Source organism: Thermobia domestica, chromosome 7 (genome assembly GCF_964235325.1).
Source record: "Thermobia domestica chromosome 7, izTheDome1.hap1.1, whole genome shotgun sequence".
Classification (NCBI taxonomy): domain Eukaryota; kingdom Metazoa; phylum Arthropoda; class Insecta; order Zygentoma; family Lepismatidae; genus Thermobia; species Thermobia domestica.
In genome coordinates, this window is record NC_137460.1 from 152,560,635 (window position 1) to 152,580,043 (window position 19,409).

At 37.1% G+C, this 19,409-nt stretch overlaps 1 protein-coding gene across 1 annotated transcript in view; it reads right to left on the reverse strand.

Moving 5' to 3' along the window:
- The window catches only part of LOC145690499 (band 3 anion transport protein-like), a 484,586-nt gene extending 465,686 nt beyond the window's left edge, over window positions 1-18,900 (reverse strand). Inside the window, exon 1 of the mRNA XM_081765430.1 lies at window positions 18,744-18,900. The gene's annotated coding sequence lies outside the window, so the exon portion shown is untranslated. The remainder of the gene's footprint in view (window positions 1-18,743) is intronic.
- Window positions 18,901-19,409: the final 509 nt, after the last annotated feature.

A 19,409-nucleotide genomic window follows, 5' to 3' on the forward strand; every position in this document is an offset into this window, starting at 1 on the left:
AGGGGGCTGTAAATAGCGGCATGACGTCACGCCGTCCCCTGCCTATCTTTACACATTGTAATTTTTTAGGAACTGGAGGGACGCCGTACGTATGTTTTGGGGGTGGGGAGACGACGTCCCCACGCGTTCCCCCGAGTTGGCGTGGGTCAATGAAAACTTGACCCACGACCCACGAGGCCCATGACCTACTGACCCACCACCCACCATGACCCACGACCCACTGGCCCACCACCCACCGTGACCCACTCTGACCCACTGTGACCCACCACCCACTGTGACCCACCACCCACCGTGACCCACTCTGACCTACCGTGACCCACCACCCACCATGAACCACTGTCATCCACTGTGACCTATTCTGACTAACCAAAATCCATCGTCATCAACTCTGAACACGATCCACGGCCTCTTCTGTACTGACTAAAGAGTTTACACTTGAAATAAAACAAGACTGTGAAATTGTCACTAATCGGAGTTTGAATTTCTAGTCAATCGCTCAAGCACCACTCTGTTAGAATAACGGTGGATCTGACCTTTATGATATAAAATGGTAGTGTTTGTCAGTGAGGAAATTGAAACAGTTCGAGGTGGGGGAAATTAGTGTGCCTAAAATATACTTGTACTAAGAGAGTATTCTTGCAAGTGTTAATTTCTGAACGCATTCCAAAAGAAATTTCTATTCGCAGGAAAATACCCCTGTACAATATGCAAAAGGTTATGGTTTCTCAGTTCACAGTATTTTTCTCACAAAAAACTTGAAAAATCAGTTTTTCATAGTTTATAAAGGTGCTCGTGTACCCTATGTGAGAGCATCTCCGTAAAGTATGCTCATAATTGTAATTTGTGTAATCACTAAAACACCACGTTAAATTCAAGTTACAAATATGCATAATTGCAAGTACTGTATTATGAATATTTATTCAAAGTGGTTTACCTAAAGCAAAGAAGACACTTACCAAAAAATAGGTACAAAGTTGAATAACACAAATAAGTCATTAGTAATACAAGTATACATTTTCTATAACTCGTAATTTTCCATCTTAAAACAAATCTAAAATCGGGTTTATTTCCTGTTGGTAACTTTTTCGTGGTAAATCATCCGCAACGGAATGATGTCCATCTTTCAGCCAAGAAATACCTAGCTCGTGTACTTTGAGCTTGTCTAGCGGTGGGCCATTAACATTCATGAATAACAAGTTAGACAATGTTTGAGCACTTAGTCTATTTCTAATATCAGTCATCTGTAAATTCATAAGGGGAAATCCCCGTTCGCACTCTGTCGTGGAAATTGATAATACTTCTATCCAATTTCTGCAACTCCTCATCGACAATCTGCTTGTTAGACTTAAGTCTGATAACGATTTTTATTAGTCAGTTTTGAAATACTCAGCAAGAAGTATAATCTCTCTATCACCATACAACATCTCTTCCATATTGACCATGTCAGTTGGCAATGTCGACTCATGGAGAACAGAAACTTCATCTACCACGCCTTCGATAGGGAATCTTCTGAATAAATTATCAATTAAAGCCTGATAAACTGATGATTTCTTATTTGTTTATAAATTTAATTTTTGTAATTACACATGAAGGTTTAATGCCATTACCAAGTTCCCTCCCTCGTCTAGAAAGCGAAAGGGAACTAGGTTCCTGGAGTGTTCAGAGGTGAATGGGAATTTCCCTCCTTCTTCCCCTTCAATTACCACACTGCTGTTTGCCATGTGCCAAATTACGATGAATTTAAATTAAATTATCATAGTATAATTATTTCCTTGTTGAATTATCAATACTTTTCAGTGAAAAAAAGGATGAAATTTGAAAGTTCCAAATCAAGGTAAGTAGACCAACGTAAAGGGAAAAAAGTGTAAAATTTTCCATATAATTATGCGTACAATCCAAACTTAAAATTTCCGCTTACAGTACAAATTTTATGCCTATTTTAGTCACAAGTTTTTGGGTTGATTGCCCTGTGCTGCAAGCGCTCCATATAATAAACATAAGCTTCAGCAATTATTATAGTAGAAAGCAATGGGTATATGAAGCCAAGCACTGTATTTTTTGTTTCGGATTTTTTTCTTAAATAACATCGATCGTTTTCGATCCTTTTTACAAACCAACTCACTACCAATTTTCCATATATAGAAAGTGCCCCCTCCCCCCACACACATAAAGAAGAATTTAAAAAAATGCTAGGACAGATTCTGTTTAGTTTCAATAAAGAGTTAATACACTGAATTTCAGCTCCGTAAGTTTAACGGTTTGCGAGATGCTCATTTTTTTCGCGAAAATTCGGATCCTCTCTATCTCCTTAGGATATTATGCATTATAATAAAAACAATATAACATCCCAGTTTGGATTAAGGCCTAACTATATACCAAAAGTAATTTCATTTGACTTTGCAATTTGCCGTGATGATCAGGCACACATAGTTACATTCAATTTTTTATATAATAATTTATATATTACAGTGATTCAAAAATGTATTTTTTCCAGTAGTTAGCTCCTCTAAAAACTCACAGATCTCGAAAGCCAAGTAGTAGTATAAGTCCTATTGCTATTATTACAATTAAAAATATCAATATCCAAAAGTCCTGAAGTTCTTTTGTCACTTGGTTAGATATACTCACCTCAGGTAAGTAGACAGAAACAAGTGGAAAAGGAAGGGAAATGAAGGTCTTGAAAGTAAAACGAAGACAAGTTTACCAGTCTTCAGAAGATACTGTCTACAATGCAGTGAGCAGAGAGGGTCGGTAGATCATACTGAGTCGGTAGGTTGCAGTGGGTCATGGTTTGTGGTGGGTCGCAGTGGGTCACGGTGGGTGGTGAGTCGCAGTGGGTCATGGTGGGTGGTTGGTCACAGTGGGTCACGGTGGGTGGTGGGTCACAGTGGGTCACATGCTGTTGACCCACGACCCACTGACCCACTCAGAAAACTTGACCCACTGACCCACTCCATCTCTGGTTCCCCCTCACTTTTACCCCTGAAAAGATACACTAAATCAACATTTTTTAAACAAATGCGACAGCTCTTCTAAATTTTAAAACAGGATAGAAACGTTTTCTTTATGTTTAATTTCTTGGATTAAAAATTAAATATTGGTACTTTTCTAGTTTTCTGATCGCTGTGAACCCAATGATTTGTGATTATAGAATATTGAAAGCATTATTATTATTATTATTATTATTATTATTATTATTATTATTATTATTATTATTATTATTATTATTATTATTAGTTTATGAACCCCACAAAGTCGATAACGAGCAGCCGTGCCGCAATGGTAGCGTTACGGCTCCAAATTCGGGAGGTCCGGGGTTCGATCCCTGAGACCAGCCATCGTGACAGGTTATTCCCCGGTTTCCCTCAGGCAAATGTTGAGATGGTACGTTCTTCAGGACCGTGACTTCCTCTTCTAATTACTTCTTCCTTTGCTTCCTCTGTGCCTTTTCCGGGTTGTATGCTCGCCGAGGGACATCATCCCTTAGCCAAACTTGGTGAAGGGCCCATAAAAATTCAAATCCTATCCCATCCACAAAGCCGATGGTCTAATTACTAGTTGGCGAACCTTAGCAACAATTTTTCAGCGCACAATTATTATTTACAGAGGTGAAATTTTGGTTCAGGTGATAATTGTGTTTGGATTCTTTTATCATTGCTTTACCAGCACAACAGAAAGCAAAATGAATACTGCTTAAGTTCTCGGAAGGAACACTCAGTTTACACATTAACAATCGCTTGAATCCCCTAACTACCCTAATCTCATAACGTTCACTTAGGCCATGTAGGAGTAAGTGCTGAAACCTGTAAACCTGTAAATCTGACACTGAAATAAAAGAGTTAACTTTGCGTTACTAAATCGTTTGCTGTTTACGTAGGGATGCAAGGAAATGCATATGTTACACATGTGTTCCTTACTTTAGTTCTTACTTATTCCTTACTTTATGTCTAACCGAAAGAGAACCCTTCTTGACACATGGTTAACATCATCAACAAAGAACTTATCGAAAAAATACAAGTCTTCCTGGTGTTTATGAAAAAACTTCAACAATCAGTGCCAACGTTGGTACAGAAGTTTACAACGAAATCCATCTCAGAATTCTCTACAATGTGCCTGACTTGAAGTACCGGATTCCACAAGCTTGCAAGTAGTAAATTGAGCAAAGCGTCAGGCATATTGCGACAAATTCCCCCAACACTTCCACACAGGATTTGCCTAAATAACTTAAAATATCCTGTGTAATCGATCAAGGGAAAAAGTTCGAAATTCCTGTCTTAGAAAATAAAATTCAGCTGACTAAGGATTTCAATTTTTCACGAAACTTCACGCCGATCTTGTCGCGAGGAATTGTTTCATACATTTCCTGGTTACATTATGATACGGTCAGAGTTTATGTTTTGTTGTGATTGTATAAGGTATACCATTTGATAGGTAAACTGTTGATGCAAGGAGCTGAATTGACTTTTCTCGCCATAGGGTTCAAAAACTGGAAAAAGGCCGCAGACAAATTCAGAGCACATAAGAAAATCGGACTCTATTGTCCGAATAATGTCCGTGTGGACATTTCCAACATAGTTCAAAATATGTGTATAAAATGGTAAAAATTGTAGTTACAAACAGGCATTTTTTGTAAGTAGTACAATTTTTACTATTTTATATGTTTTTAACTGATTTAAGTAGTTGAAAATGTTTGCACCATACCAAAATCCAGTACAAAACTGGCACTGGATTTATTAATCTTAAAGATGTAAACCAAGATGCTTCTCGTAGATGGAAATTTTACCCTCACGAAACTGTTTACAGTTGCATTATATTATTATTATTATTATTATTATTATTATTATTATTATTATTATTATCCAACCATGTTATATTACGAACATATATTCGTATTATCTTACTTATGTCACATTCCCGCGTCTATTTTGAAGACAGTAGTTCAAAATCAGTTTACCGCCCTGCTAAAAAATACTTCCGACGCCACTGATCTGGAAACAAAGATCTTTCAGAATATTCGTATTTAATTTAACACTGTAAACCCTCTTCACTAATCCGGTGGCTAGCGCGCATTACTTTGCGCATGATAGACTTGAAATCTGAACACATTACGGTGATTCGGATTCCACCGCAGGTCTATGTCACATACAGGTACAGCCTCGGTGTTTAAAGGAATGCTAAACTCCAATCCAAGCAACCAATTTAATATTGTACTCAAATTATGTACTTATCATTCAAAACATAACCACAAATATATAAAAGTAATAATTTATTCTTCAACGTCAATCCTAACTGCTATGACCATGATGTATTTTTACAATATAATCTTATCTGAACAGTGACATAACCATTGGGTATTTACATGAAAAAACTCAATGAAATATATCAATCATTTCCCTTCTTGAAATCTTTATTCTACGTACAAGACAACACTTGAATGTAACAGAATCAAGAGGATACATTTGTAAACTGCCAATCAAATCAAGTACTCTTCAACCTAATACTTAAGAAAGAACACATCCATTAAATGCATATATAGTTTTGTCGTTCATTGACAAACATCTTCCGCAAAAATAACATGAAGCCTATATTCAAAATTACCACACTTGCAACTAACATTTCTATAATGTTTGTATAACCAGCTTTAGGGCGAAAGTGCTTTTAAATACATTAACTAGAAGAAGAAGAAAAGAAAGTTAATTTAAAATGTATTGATTTATATCGATTGTTTGTTGATAATTGCACGTTTGTATGGTATGGGGACTTCAGTATTTTACGAGTTGTTATGGCAACGAATGGTATCTTGGGACTTGTTTATTTATTATAATTACGATATAACGATTTAGAACGATGAATTACAAGAACCTGTGTAAGTTTGCAATGATTTAAAGCAAGTATTGACAATATATTCGATATTTAAGATACTCCAACTAATATGTCATTATTAGGGCAACCTAAAAGCATAACAGCAATTTACACATATGGTTGGTACCTTCAACATGGCTGTGATTGTCTAAGGGTCCAGAAGAAACTAATTTTAAAAGCATAATAAAGCATAATTTTGGAAAATAAAAAGCATAAAGCATAATTTGAAATATATAGCTCAATTCTTGGAAAATTCTATTAGAACAATTCTTGGAAAATTCTGCTGAACTGCAAGTTTAACATACTGTATTAATATTTTTTAAAATCAATATTTAAAGTGCAAAACCTTTGGGAACATAACAATGCAACAATGAAAAGCTTATTTTTATTTCTGTAAACTCATGGGCGTGCCAGCCGGGGGGAAGGTGAGGGGGACGCGTCCCCCCCAGAAATTTTCTAGGAGGGGATTGTCCCCCCAGAAAATTGTATAGCAGGAATTCTTCACCAAATATCTCGGCAAAAATGATGAAATACTGGAATAGGAACGTCGATTGTCAATGAATAATTCCTTGAATTGAAAGGTATTACAGTTTCATTGAAGAAAACTCTGTAACAATTACCAGGGATCTATAAATGAAGTATAGAAGGTAGCGACACTGTATTAGCTCGAATATTAGCGACACTGTATTACTGTATCGAAAACTACCACAACGCGTGCACATATTCATTTGCGGCAAAAATAAAATTTTGAAATATCTATATATTAAAATGCTACGTTTATATGTTTGTAGCAAATTCTTTTAACAATGATATCTCGGAAACTACAAGCTCTGGAAAGATGCCGTTTTCACTGATTGATTGCAAATTTTGTGAAGATTGCTGAGTTATAATTGAATATTTTTTAAAATGGACGTTATTTCTTTATTACATTTTTTAGGAGTACGCGGAAGCATTGAAAATTTAAAAAGTAAAGCATCATATCTCAACGAATTATACATCCCAACACCGCACATTCGTATACGAGGTTAGTATATCTCTCCGGCATTTGTTTTATGGTCAAATGATAATGAAAAACGAAGCATAACTATTTCTCCAGTGTAAGATGAATCTTTATTGTTTGGAGTGTTTGGTCCAATGACTCCAAATAATGTATAGCCTATCACTGACATTATAATTAATTGTGTGTGAGCTAGTATCTTTATAAAAATAGTAGGTTCTAATTGAAAGTACGCAATTCTTAGTGTGTCTTTTCATTCTGAGCAGCTACAGCTTTGTGAAAGATTTACAACTTGGTTCCAAGGCAAAAATATTTCGAATTTGACTTAGTACTTATTAAAAGTTTCATGCTGTTTCAAATATTTCTGCCTTGAGATTTGATCTTTAGTCTTCCAAGAAAGCGGTAGCGGCAAGAAAAAAAAATGTTGCTTTCTAAGTATCTAAAAAGATTCCTTTCCCTCTACACTTATAGCATTACAAAGAGGAAAGAGAAAATGTGGAATGATCTTTTTTTTATTTAATATACCGACTCTTGCTGTATCGGCTTCGTGTAAAAATACCACCATTATTGTGCCAACCTCGACAATCGATGGAAGACTTACAACACTGTTTAGCTTCGGAAATATAACTCAAAACCTGCTTAAAAGATCTTTTTCTTCGTGTGCAGGTAACGTAGGTCTCTTTGCGTGTTCTTTCTAATGTATTGTCGAACTTGGTCAACTGGACTGTGCGCAAGTGCACCACTGTTTTTGAAAGGACGTGTTTTGCAGCGTGTTTTCTCCAACAGTAACGTTATTTAGACAGCTGTTTTTATGTGTTACTGTGAATATAATGTTGATATGAAGTTTTTCATCTCTTGTTTCTGTTTAATGTTGTTTTATTGTTTGAAATGGATCAATTTGTCATAAGAAAAAAGCAAAGAAGACAGCACGTGGGCCAAAGCAGTGCCATTGTTGAAGAAAAAAGAAAAATTAATTCAAATGATAGTTCAGCTGATGGATAACAACCTGAAACTGACAATGGAAATTCAAATCTTGTATTGGTCGCCATCACCATTAGTGTCTATAGAAAAAAAAACTCTCAATCTCCACGTCTGGCAAGTCGTTCAGATTTTCCCCACCCTTCGAACCTTTCAAAGCGCAATTAGACTTTAGTGTTACTTACAAATTTTCCACAACAGTCCCTGTAAGGTCGAACATTGAAATTTGTGCCAACTTGGTTACTTCCGTGGCTGCACGCCTATCCAAACAAAATTAACGTCATTTTCTGCTTTTACTGTATGGACATCTTGAAAAACATTTTTTTAAAAGTTCTTACTAAAACCATGGAAGACGATTTCTCTACTCTAGGATTTTGCAACTGGAAGAAGGCTAAAGAGAAATTAAGTATACACGAGACTTCAGAATGCCATAAACTGGCTGTACTACGCTACACGCAGAGAAAAAAAATCCAATAGAAAACCAATTAAACAAACAAATTTTAGATGAACAACTGAAAGCCAGGAAATTCCTGAAAAAAAAAAAATATATATATATATATATAATCTCAAGTATACGTTATCTTGCAAGACAAGGACTCGCATTTAGAGAACATGACTCCCGGTTCAGGAATTTATTTCAGTTGATGAGCCTTTGCTCTGAAGATTTTCCACTATTGAAGAGCCGGATAAAGGGAAACATGAAGAGATGTAATTTCATGGATGTTAAAATCCAGAACGAAATCTCGAAACCATAAGCCAAGAAATTGCTTTTCATATATGTGACAAAATCAAATCTCAAAACCCTCCTCTGTTCTCTATCGTGTCTGATGGTTCCCGTGATGTGGATGGCGAAGAACAATTAAGTATTTGTGCCAGGTAAGTTCATGAAGATCTCTGTTCTCATGAAAGTTTTCTTGTGTTCTACTGTATATCAAAAAAACTACTGGTGAGTTTATATCTTCAGTTATTCTGGATGAGATGGTGAGACTCCAGCTTTCAATTGCTCAACTCAGTGGACAAGCTTATGATGGCTCTGGAAATACGAGTGATGGCTCTGGAATTAGTGTCATACCTATTACATGTAAACAGCAACTTCTTGCTTTGTACGTACATTGTGGAGCTCACAATACTAATCTTGTGATTAAGGGTGTCTGTAGTGCATCAGAAGTAGTGAGAAACTCTTTGCAGTGGGTGCACGAACTATGAGTACTGTTTTCGCAGTCACTTTCAGTGAGGTCATGATTTTCTCCTCTAACCGAGGCTAATGCTGGTGGTCTCGCCTTAAACATTGTAAACATTAAATCCTTGTGTCCCATTAAGTGAATTTGTAGACTTAGTCTAATAACGGGAGTTGTTTGACATTATGAAGAAATTCTCTCTACGTTGGAAAAGATTAAGACTGACGGAATTGTCAACACATCTTCAGGATCAGCAGCTGGGCTTTTGCGGCTTTTTGAAGAAGGATCTACGTTCCTTGGGCTCATATGGCTAGAGATATTATCAGAGGTTGGAGATTTTTAACAGGGCACTTAAAGACGCAGTTTCAGTGTCAAAATGGGAAACAATGCAAAATCATAAATAAAAACATTAATTTGTATAATATGCTTAGTCACTGATCATAAGTTCATTGTACTGTCATGAAACCTACAAATTAATATCATCGCCCTGGAAATCCCATTAATTATAATAAATATTGTCAACAGTACCATAAATAGGATTGTTTGTGTCGCTGGAATAGAACCTGTTATCACCATTGATAGGATTTATCTATCCTAAATTGCAGCACTTTAATTCATGTTATGTGACATTTTGAAAATTAAGGGGGAAGGGATACAATGACATCAGCCTTTCTTTAAGTTTGACCCACAATGTTGAGTGAAGGGTATTTTCCCCCCCAGAAAATTTTAGGTGGGCACGCCTATGGTAAACTTTTCGGTGTAATCCTTTGAAGTCAGAAAAAAAAAGAAAACTTTCCGTCAACAATGAATAAACAAGAGTTTTATTCTAAGTGTAACTGGGCAGTTACGTACGAGGATAGGTTGATAAGTTCTCAGCCTACCCAGGTTCAAACAAAGCTAGATATAAAAGTTATATACGTTTATGAGGCTTGTAACTTGTGAAGCTACTGTGCAAAGTTTGGTTTGACTAAACCAATTTTAAATTTGTTTTTTTCAGGTCCAAAGTGAGGATGTCAGCCCACGTCCCAGAAATTAGTAAACTTGAACATCGTGCATTCATCAAGTACAGTAGAAAGTCGAAAATCCGAACTAATTGGGACCACAGGTAGTTCGGATTTTCGATAATGACCAAGAAAATGCCATTTAGGCTTAAATATAACCTACTGTACGATATGCTCTTTTATCGATACAGTGGTTATGCAGTACACACAGTAATTGAAATACCGTATGTAAGGCTACTTACATTTAATATTTCTGAAGAACTTGCTCGTACACAAATACAATGTTGTTGTAATTCACACTTAAAACTTAACTTGTATAGGCCTAAGGGAAAATAAAATATGTATGACAAACAATCACATATGAATGAGCTTTTTTAAAAAACGCTGACTTCACACAACGCCGACCGACAGCCCTATTGTTTATTTATCACTAGCGCTAAAACAAAACGTAAAAAGCTTCTAGAGAACGCGTTCGGACTTTTGACGTTCAGATTATTGACGTCCTACTGTACCTCTTCCTAAAGAGACTCTCGTCGAAGGAGATCCGCAAGGACCATGTCACGACATTGGGGACAACGCACCATCGTATGTCACTGTGAAGAAATGGGCAGCGAACTTCAAACGTGGGCAGTTTGGTCTGAACGATGATCAAGGTGTGGCAAACCAATTTCAGTGACCTCTCCCGAGATGATTGATGCCATTCACCGGATGATTCTCGACAATCACCGACCCCGCTCAAACAGATAGAGGACACATTGGGCATTAGTCATGAATGGGTGTGGAAAATTATCCATGAAAACTTGGGTATGAGGAAGGTCGCGGAAAAATGTATTCCGAAACTTTTGAACGCAGATCAGAAGCGTGAACGGGTGGAAACAAGTAAGGCAGTTCTGCCCCAATTTCAAACAGATAAGGCAAATTTTTTTGCAACGGCTGGTAACAGTGGATGAAACCTGGTTATATTTCTACGATCCCACAACGAAACAGCAATCGGCGGAATGGCACCACAGCGGTTCTCCACGTCCGAAGAAGGCTAGGACAGCGCTCCTCCGCTGAGGTCCTTGCTACTTTCTTTTGGGACCGTGAAGGAATTCTATTGCTGGATTATCTGAAATCGGGTGAAACCAGCCATACAACTTATTACAGTGAAACCTCTACTAACGGACACCTCTGTAAAGCGGACACCTCCCATAACGGACATATTCTGTAATCCCCAAACATTGTAATAGGAAAAAACATATTGGCAATCCTCTCTAAAGCGGACACTCTCTAGTACGGACACGGCCAGTCTTTTCTGTCTTTTATAGGTATTATTTACCTCCGTATTACGGACACTTTCTCTAGAAACAATTGAAAAGTTCAGTAAAAATACATTTTTAGTAATTCATACATGTGTCACCAAGGGAGCATTATGACAGCACTTTGCCTTCTCAACTGTCTGCTTGCAATTCAGACGAAGCGCCTCTGTTTAACAACACTCTCATGTCTTTTGCTTCCATCCCACTCCCATCCAAGTTGTTTTAGACACAAAACTGATTGATAATATGCCGCCGTTTGGAATGACATGTTATCCTACTGTCCCGCTTGAATCTCTAACCAAGCGAAAGACAAGTTTGATATTTTTTGCCCGCGGGCACGCATATTGTCCCAAAAAAAGACACTAGTAGACTGTAATTACCACAAATTAAACCGACATACTGAAAACGTAATAAAGTGATAAATGTAAAATGCAGAGAACTATAACATCTTATTTCCATGTTATCCCTCGAACATAGAGTATTGGATGGCGGAGGATAATGCGGGTATAGTAACATTTTGACAACATTCGTAAATATATGATTCATGCAAAAAATATTTGTTTCGAATTGCATATTACCTTGTTTACTCATTTACGTAAGAACATATTGAAACCTCCCTAAGGCGGACAATTTTTTATTCCCCACGGCTGTCCGCTTTAGAGAGGTTTCACTGTATACATCTCTTCTGGACAAACTGAAGGCAGCACTAAAGGAGAAGACATAGAAAGCTATCAAAAGAGATAATCTTCCTCCAGGACAATGCAACCTCACACAAGGCACGTCTGACATTGTAAAAATTGGAGGACCTACGGTTTCAAATACAGGAACATCCACCTTATTCGCCTGATTTGGCCCCATCAATCTTTTATCTCTTTCCTAAATTGAAAATGTTTTTAAAGGGAACGCATTTCAATGGAGCCGATGACGTCATTTCTCAAATAGAGGTCTGGTTCGCAGAGCATTCATCCGACAATCTTTTATCTCTTTCCTAAATTGAAAATGTTTTTAAAGGGAACGCATTTCAATGGCGCCGATGACGTCATTTCTCAAATAGAGGTCTGGTTCGCAGAGCATTCATCCGACTTCTATTTGCCTGGCCTGCAAGCACTGCAGCAGCATTGTGAAAAGTGCAATGCACGACAAGGGAACTATATTGAATAAAAACACCAAGCTTCGCTTATTATCTACATGTTTTCTTGGTAAGACTGAGAACTTATCAATCCACCCTCGTACGATGATTCGATATTACAAAAAGTGCACAAGAACTCCACATGTATACCTCTTAAACTTGAGCACTTTTGGTGGCATCTTTTACTTTCCTTTTTTGCATATATGCACCTCTAAGGCACACACAAGTGATAAAAAAAATGACTCGAGTAAAGCATATTTCTTTACAAGTGCATTAAGTAGAAAGTATTAAATATGAAAGAAACTGGTTGCATAAAATAATAAATAGATCAAGATATTTACAGTATTTAATGTATAGTAAATATTATACATTATACACGATTAATGTAAAAAAAACAATGATTGAAATTAACAATAAAGTATAATTTGGAAAAATATAAAGCATAATTAAGCAAATAAATAAAATAATATAAAGCATAATGCGGGTTGCTCTAGTCATTATTTATACACTGAATAGTGCATATTACTTATTGTAAGAGTGAAAGTAACAAAGTGTGTGGGCATATATTTGGTTATACACTTACGATCACCAAATGGAGATAAAGAAGAGCGGTACCAAGAAAAGACTCACATATACTCAAATCTACTTAGAGCTCACTATTCGCATTCACATACAATAATAATAGTGTATTACACAACGCAGGTAAGTGCTACAAGATACGCATTTGAGCAGCGTTTCTCAAACTGTAGTCTTCGAGGCCTGCCCTTGTGATCCTCTAGTTTAAATCTAAAAACAAGAGTTTCGAAATTACAGAAGCAATCGTATTTTACTTCCCCTCAGGACTGGCATTTTATGAAATTTTTTACCCTAACTACTGTACAGATTATTCTTGATACTGCGTACGTGCCTGTGGCATGAGAGATCCGGGTTCGAATCCCGGCAGGAGCTCACGTCTCATATAGCATCATTAGGGACGCTAAACTAAAACCAAATCAAACTATTCTTGATAGCCTCAATATAATGATAGCAAGACCTGTCAGACACGCTAATATGCAAACCTCAAAATATTTAAACCTCTTCGGACGCCGAGTGTCATATACGATACACAAAATTAGCATTATTTGTCTTGATAGAGAGGCGACATGGCACATATGATACGCATATTTTGCTCCCTCTTCCTTGTCGCCAGAGCAATTGAAGAACACTTTCCGTTGGTCTTAAGTAGTGCTTTTGGAGGGAAAACAAATCTCAAAAACCGAAAAATGACACGATTACGTAAGTATTCTACTTCTCTTTCTTTAACGCGTTATTTTTTGTAATGCATGTTGATTTATCTCGTTAAAGCCTTGAGGATAAATACGCAGTTGATTATTTTGCAATTCTATTGTGTGTGGGGGGGGGGGATGGAACTTTCGTTTTATCATGTGTCGTATGTGACACTATGAAACCAACCGTTACAAAAGATGGTTATCTAGAATCTAGAGATACCTCATGTTTTCAATCTTTCACTTTGGTTTTATGAACATGTGACTGTGTTTTAGGTATTGAATATTGTTTTTGTATTGCATAGATGTATTAAGTATGTAATACACATAGGCGTACGAAGGGGGGCGGCAAGGGAGACAGACCAGAAAATAGTTTCTAACTTTTTATTGGTAGAGTTCCGATATGTCTTATATGGCACTATGATTGTCACTATTCTGTGAAAAAAAAATTAAATGTAATTTCTCTTAGCCTTTGCACGTATGGAATGAAACCATTACGAAAATATAAAATTTGCAAAACTATTTTGTTCTATTTGTGACACTGAAGAGGTTAGTACTTGTGGGTTGCATAAATAACTACGTACAAATATTTATTCTTATTTATTACAAAAGCGAGACGTTCTAGTCTGAGAGTCAGGCTAATTCCTAATAGTTCAGTCAGGTTAATAGTTACCGCTAACTGTGCTGACTGCAGATTTAATTTCATTTCATTTCAGTCAGTCAATTTCTTCATTCATTCAGAATCGGGATAAGAAAAACAATAAATTTGCTTTTCAAGCAGACAGAAGTGTTGTGGTCCATACCATATTCTAATATAATGAAATAAAATCTTTGAAAAATGAAATGAAATGTTGAGTTATAAGTCCCACGGTTATGCCGGTTAGGCTAAAGGAGACGGTGATAAAGAGTAATGAATGAAATGGTGGAATGAAGAAAGTGGGAGGAAACGGGAGAACCCCGAGAAAACCCACGCACACGGTGATTGTCCACCACAAAGTTCACTTGGCGGGGGCTGGGATCGAACCCTGGACCCCAAGCACTATAGGTGAACGCTATACCACCGAGCCACCGCGGCCCCACAACATTCTAATATTATACTGCAATTGATAATAATTGTACTCTAGGGCGCCGATTTCTCTGTAAATTTGGTGGTGCCCATTCAGATGCAGAAGGCATATATGAGGATATTAAGACAAATTTCATTCAAATTATACCAAATATTGTAAATTTACAAATACAATGAGGTGACCCACATGAGTTTGGGGGGGCATGGGCCTCCCAGGACCGGCGCCCTTGCATGTCCTTTCTGACAGCTTTCTGCGCGCACTTAGTGCTCAATGCTATGTTGTCATCTTTTGCATCGGGTATTAAGACACGAAACTAATCACTGCAAGTTAATCTCAGTTTTATAATATTAAATGACACAAAAGAGAACTAAAAAGAATGTTCTCAATTACCAGCAGGTCCACTACTCAAGTTGACATTCGACTAAAACAATGTATATTTTTTTACATTCAAATTCGCAACGTGCGGAAAGGATGGAATGTTTACCATTGCAGAGCGAGAAAAATGAGTCACTATAATTGGCTGAACATGTAGTTGCCATAGAAACAGTTCTTGCCTGGCATGGGCCGAGGAAAACTTTCTTATTTTATATATATAAATAAAACCCATTCCAAAGTTTGGTGCCCTTTAAAGTAGCAGTATGACAACCGACCGCCCCCCCTTCCCCCAGAAGTCTGTCCTGGATCCGCCTCTGCGTATAGGAAAGAAAAAACTGAGGAAAACAATTGTCAGGAAGGACAAGTTGTATCAAATAGACTTGACACTTAAATTTTAAAAAGCTGCATTACGGTAACAATACCGTGCATTATTTACCCAAATTTCATGCCCAATCGTCTTGCTTTCGCGATTCACTCTATTAACAGCATACCATCTGTTTGCCTTTCTCTGTGACCGACGTGCTGGGACCTTTGAAGTAAGATCAGCGGCAAGGTTCTAGAACACAGGTCCCTCCTTCCATTTAGCTGTACTAAAGACGGAAAACAACGTGCCCTGCGGGGCTCTAACCCGCCTTCACTCGCTGACGCTCGTTCGGCAATGCTATGTTACGTAGTTAAACATCCAACTTTGGTACAAAAAGGAACTAAACTAGCTACTAAATTATATGGGGGGACCTGTGTTCTAGAACCTTCACAAGATCAGCTTGCCCTCTATAAACACACATTTTATAGTGCGAATTTCGTGCGAAGGGGGTGATGTGATGAATAACAAATGATCAAAAATGCTTTTCCACTAGAGTCGTAATTTACATCGCACGCAGCAAAAAATCAGCTTCGAATATAACATATTTGAAAAAAGAAGTAAGAAAGTTGAACAGTACTGGAAGAAGATATCACATAGATGCAATTATCTTCCATTGGATAAAGTAGATAAAAGCTTTCCAGACAAAGGGAAGGAAGCAGTGGCGTAGCAGCTGCCCCCGCAACCCCCGCAGTGCGGGGGGGCCTCGAGGTATAGGGGGCCCCGAAGTCTTGCGATGAATAAAGGTTTAAAGAAGTAGAACTTCAACCTTACTTCTGTCGGCTTTACAACTAGGGCCCCTTCTCTATACTTTGCGGGGGGGCCCGCAAAAGTGTGCTACGCCACTGGAAGGAAGTATATGTACTATTCGTTGATTCAGGAAAGACTATTAACTTCTTGAACTAAGTAAGCTGAAAGATTCTTGGGATGAAATAAAAGATCATACTCGGAAATTTGGAATACAAGAAATGATGCAGAATAGTGAAGTTGGAAGAAGTGTTCAACAAAAACTTTGCATTTCAGTGACATTAATTACTATGCGTATAAAAGAACAGTAAAGTAGAAATTGGTTTGGGTACATGTTAATTTGATAGGAAATAGAAAAAAAAATAGCATATTTGCTTTACAGACTGTATGGCTATTGTTCCGGATTCTGAATCAAAAATTAACATGATTATCAGAAAAGATAAAGAAAAGTTGTGAAAATAATTTGAGATGAGGAAAATATAAAAACAATGATGACTGGGATGATTGCAGCTCTGACAATTATAGAAATATGACATTTTCTTTATATATATGAAAGAAGCGGGCTAGGACATGTATGTTAGATACCATTATGGTATTTGCCCGGTTGAATGAGAAAAATCCAGGAAAAACTTTCACGACGGTTGGCATGAAAAAGCTTTCACATGATTTCGACCGGAAATCGAACCTAGGATCGCTCGCGCCAAAGGTGAGAGCATTACGCTAAGCAGTCACTATGGAAATCTGAGCAAAGAAAGCAGAATAGACAAGGGCGCCAATCCTGGGGGCCGGGAATGCCTGGTCCCCCAATGTTCATGTGGGCCCCCTTGAATTTTTATGAATATACAATATTTGGCGTAATTTGAATTCAATTTGTCTTAAAATCCTCATATATGCCTTCTTAGTTCCTTGTCTGTAAGCAAACACACATCTGAATGTCCCTCCCCCAATGTTACAGAGAAATCGGCACCCCTGGAAATAGGTTACTATTTTTCAATCCTTTGTAGCATTGTTAACGAAGATACGAAATATAAACAATAAATAGAAAGCAACGTGAGAAATTGTTAAATATCTTTAAGATGTTTGTGGAGCTAATGGGAATAATGAGTGAAAAGTTAGAAAAAGGACTCACATTGCATTGTAACGACAGGAAAATTGGAGAATGGGAAAAAGACCATAAAGTATTGCACTTGAGTTCTCGTTAATACATATGTTGATAAAAATGGAAAAAGTTGACTGATGGCACAACAAACCTATGTAGGGCATTTGGAATAAAAAGAGTAAAAGAACGTGATTTCGAACAAAAACGCGTTAGGACAAAGAGAATAAATTGTACTCTTTTTTAGTGTGACGCGGTAGAAGATATGATGGAAGGAAAACAACAAAGGCAGAGAAATATAAAATTAATGGATAGTGTCAACACTATAATTCCTACAACACGACGAAGTTCCCTAATCATCATAGAATATGGAAACTTCTGTGGGACCCTACATGCAGCAAGTGACCTTTCAGTGAATGAATAAAATCATAATTAATTGTACTGATCGAAATAGAAACTGGTAAATTGAAGTAGCTTCCTATTTGCTCCACGATATTGATGTAAATTTCGTTGGAGTCTATAAAACATTCTTTATTCTAGTTATCCTCCTCAATTTTTCATAACAGAGACGTTCATGCTTTTAGCTTATTTGGCTTAAGTTTTCCGAAAACACCTCATAATTTGGTTCGTATTTCACAAGAAAATGTTTCATTAATAACTGCAGCACATCATTTATTATAAGGAATTGGAACAAGAAAGTTTAGTGCGGTAGCCCGTACCTTTAATTTGGTATACGTATGGGCTATGAAACGTGTAATCGGCTGGTCTCGAATTCGATTCCCCCCCCCCCCTCCATACACACACAATCCCTATACTTTCTTCTCTCCTTTCGTCGCTCAAAAATAAAAAGGAAAAGAAAAGAAAAAAGCGATAGCAAATTTAAAAAATACTCATGAGAGGATTAAGTATGGAGAGAGAAAACACACACACACACAGAGAGAGAGAGAGAGAGAATGCAACACATTTTCCGGCAACTTCAATTACATACGATATAAATAGGACTGCTGAATTTAAATGTTCGACGGATAGTCGTGTGCAACAAATGCAGACTGAAGCGAAAATGAAACAAACGTGTCTAACAAGTTCCAGCCTGCATCAACGAAGTTCGTCACTTTTGCAATGCATGGAAGAAAAGAAAATGATTTAGTGAAATACTTATTAAAGATACATAAACAAACACATCAAATATCTAAGACAAACTCACAGTATAATTTTCATTTACTACAATATTGTTTATTACGCAAAGCACGATCTGTGAAGTTGAAGTTAACCGGATACGGTTCCTTGTTTACTTGCATTCCTTATCGCACGGAAGTGTGAGCGATTCAGCTGCTCAAACATTTCGGCATGTGATACACCAAAAAAGTTTTAAAATGCTGATTTACTTACCGTCGAACTTGCAGTCCCTTTAACGAAAGTCGCACTTCGTTTCATCACAATACACATAGAATACACAAGATATATGCATAATTTCCTTTAACACTACGAAAACACGCCCCTCAAAATCGTGGCGCACTGAAAAATGAATAACGTCCCCCGTAGTGCAGTGTTGCCAAACTTGCACCGCAGCAGGAGAATAGTACTCAAACCGACAGAGAACAGGGGGGCCTCCCAAGTAGGAGAAATATAACTACATGCTGCAAGTTCTCAACATGCTTGGTATTACAAGTATTTCCATAGTTAATTGAATTCTAAAAGAAATTATGTACACTCAGGTTTTATTATATGAACTAAAGCATTTGAAAAGAAATAGCCGTAATTGACGATAATAAGCGTTTAAAAAATATTTCATCATTGGTAGATTTTTTTGATCCTCCCCAAGATCTTGCGCACAGCATGCAAATTTGTCATTTTTCTCCTCAAATTGAACATCTCCCCAAATTTACCATTCTGCTCCTAAATATACCTTTCTCCTACCAAATGTAACATTCCTGTCGTTCAAGCTTAAAGGAAATGATTGTAAAATATGTATAATCGAGTAGAAAATAAAGACAACTTATTCAGATAAGGCATTTGTAACTTGAAAGGAACGCTTAAAAGTTAGTTCCAGTCCCA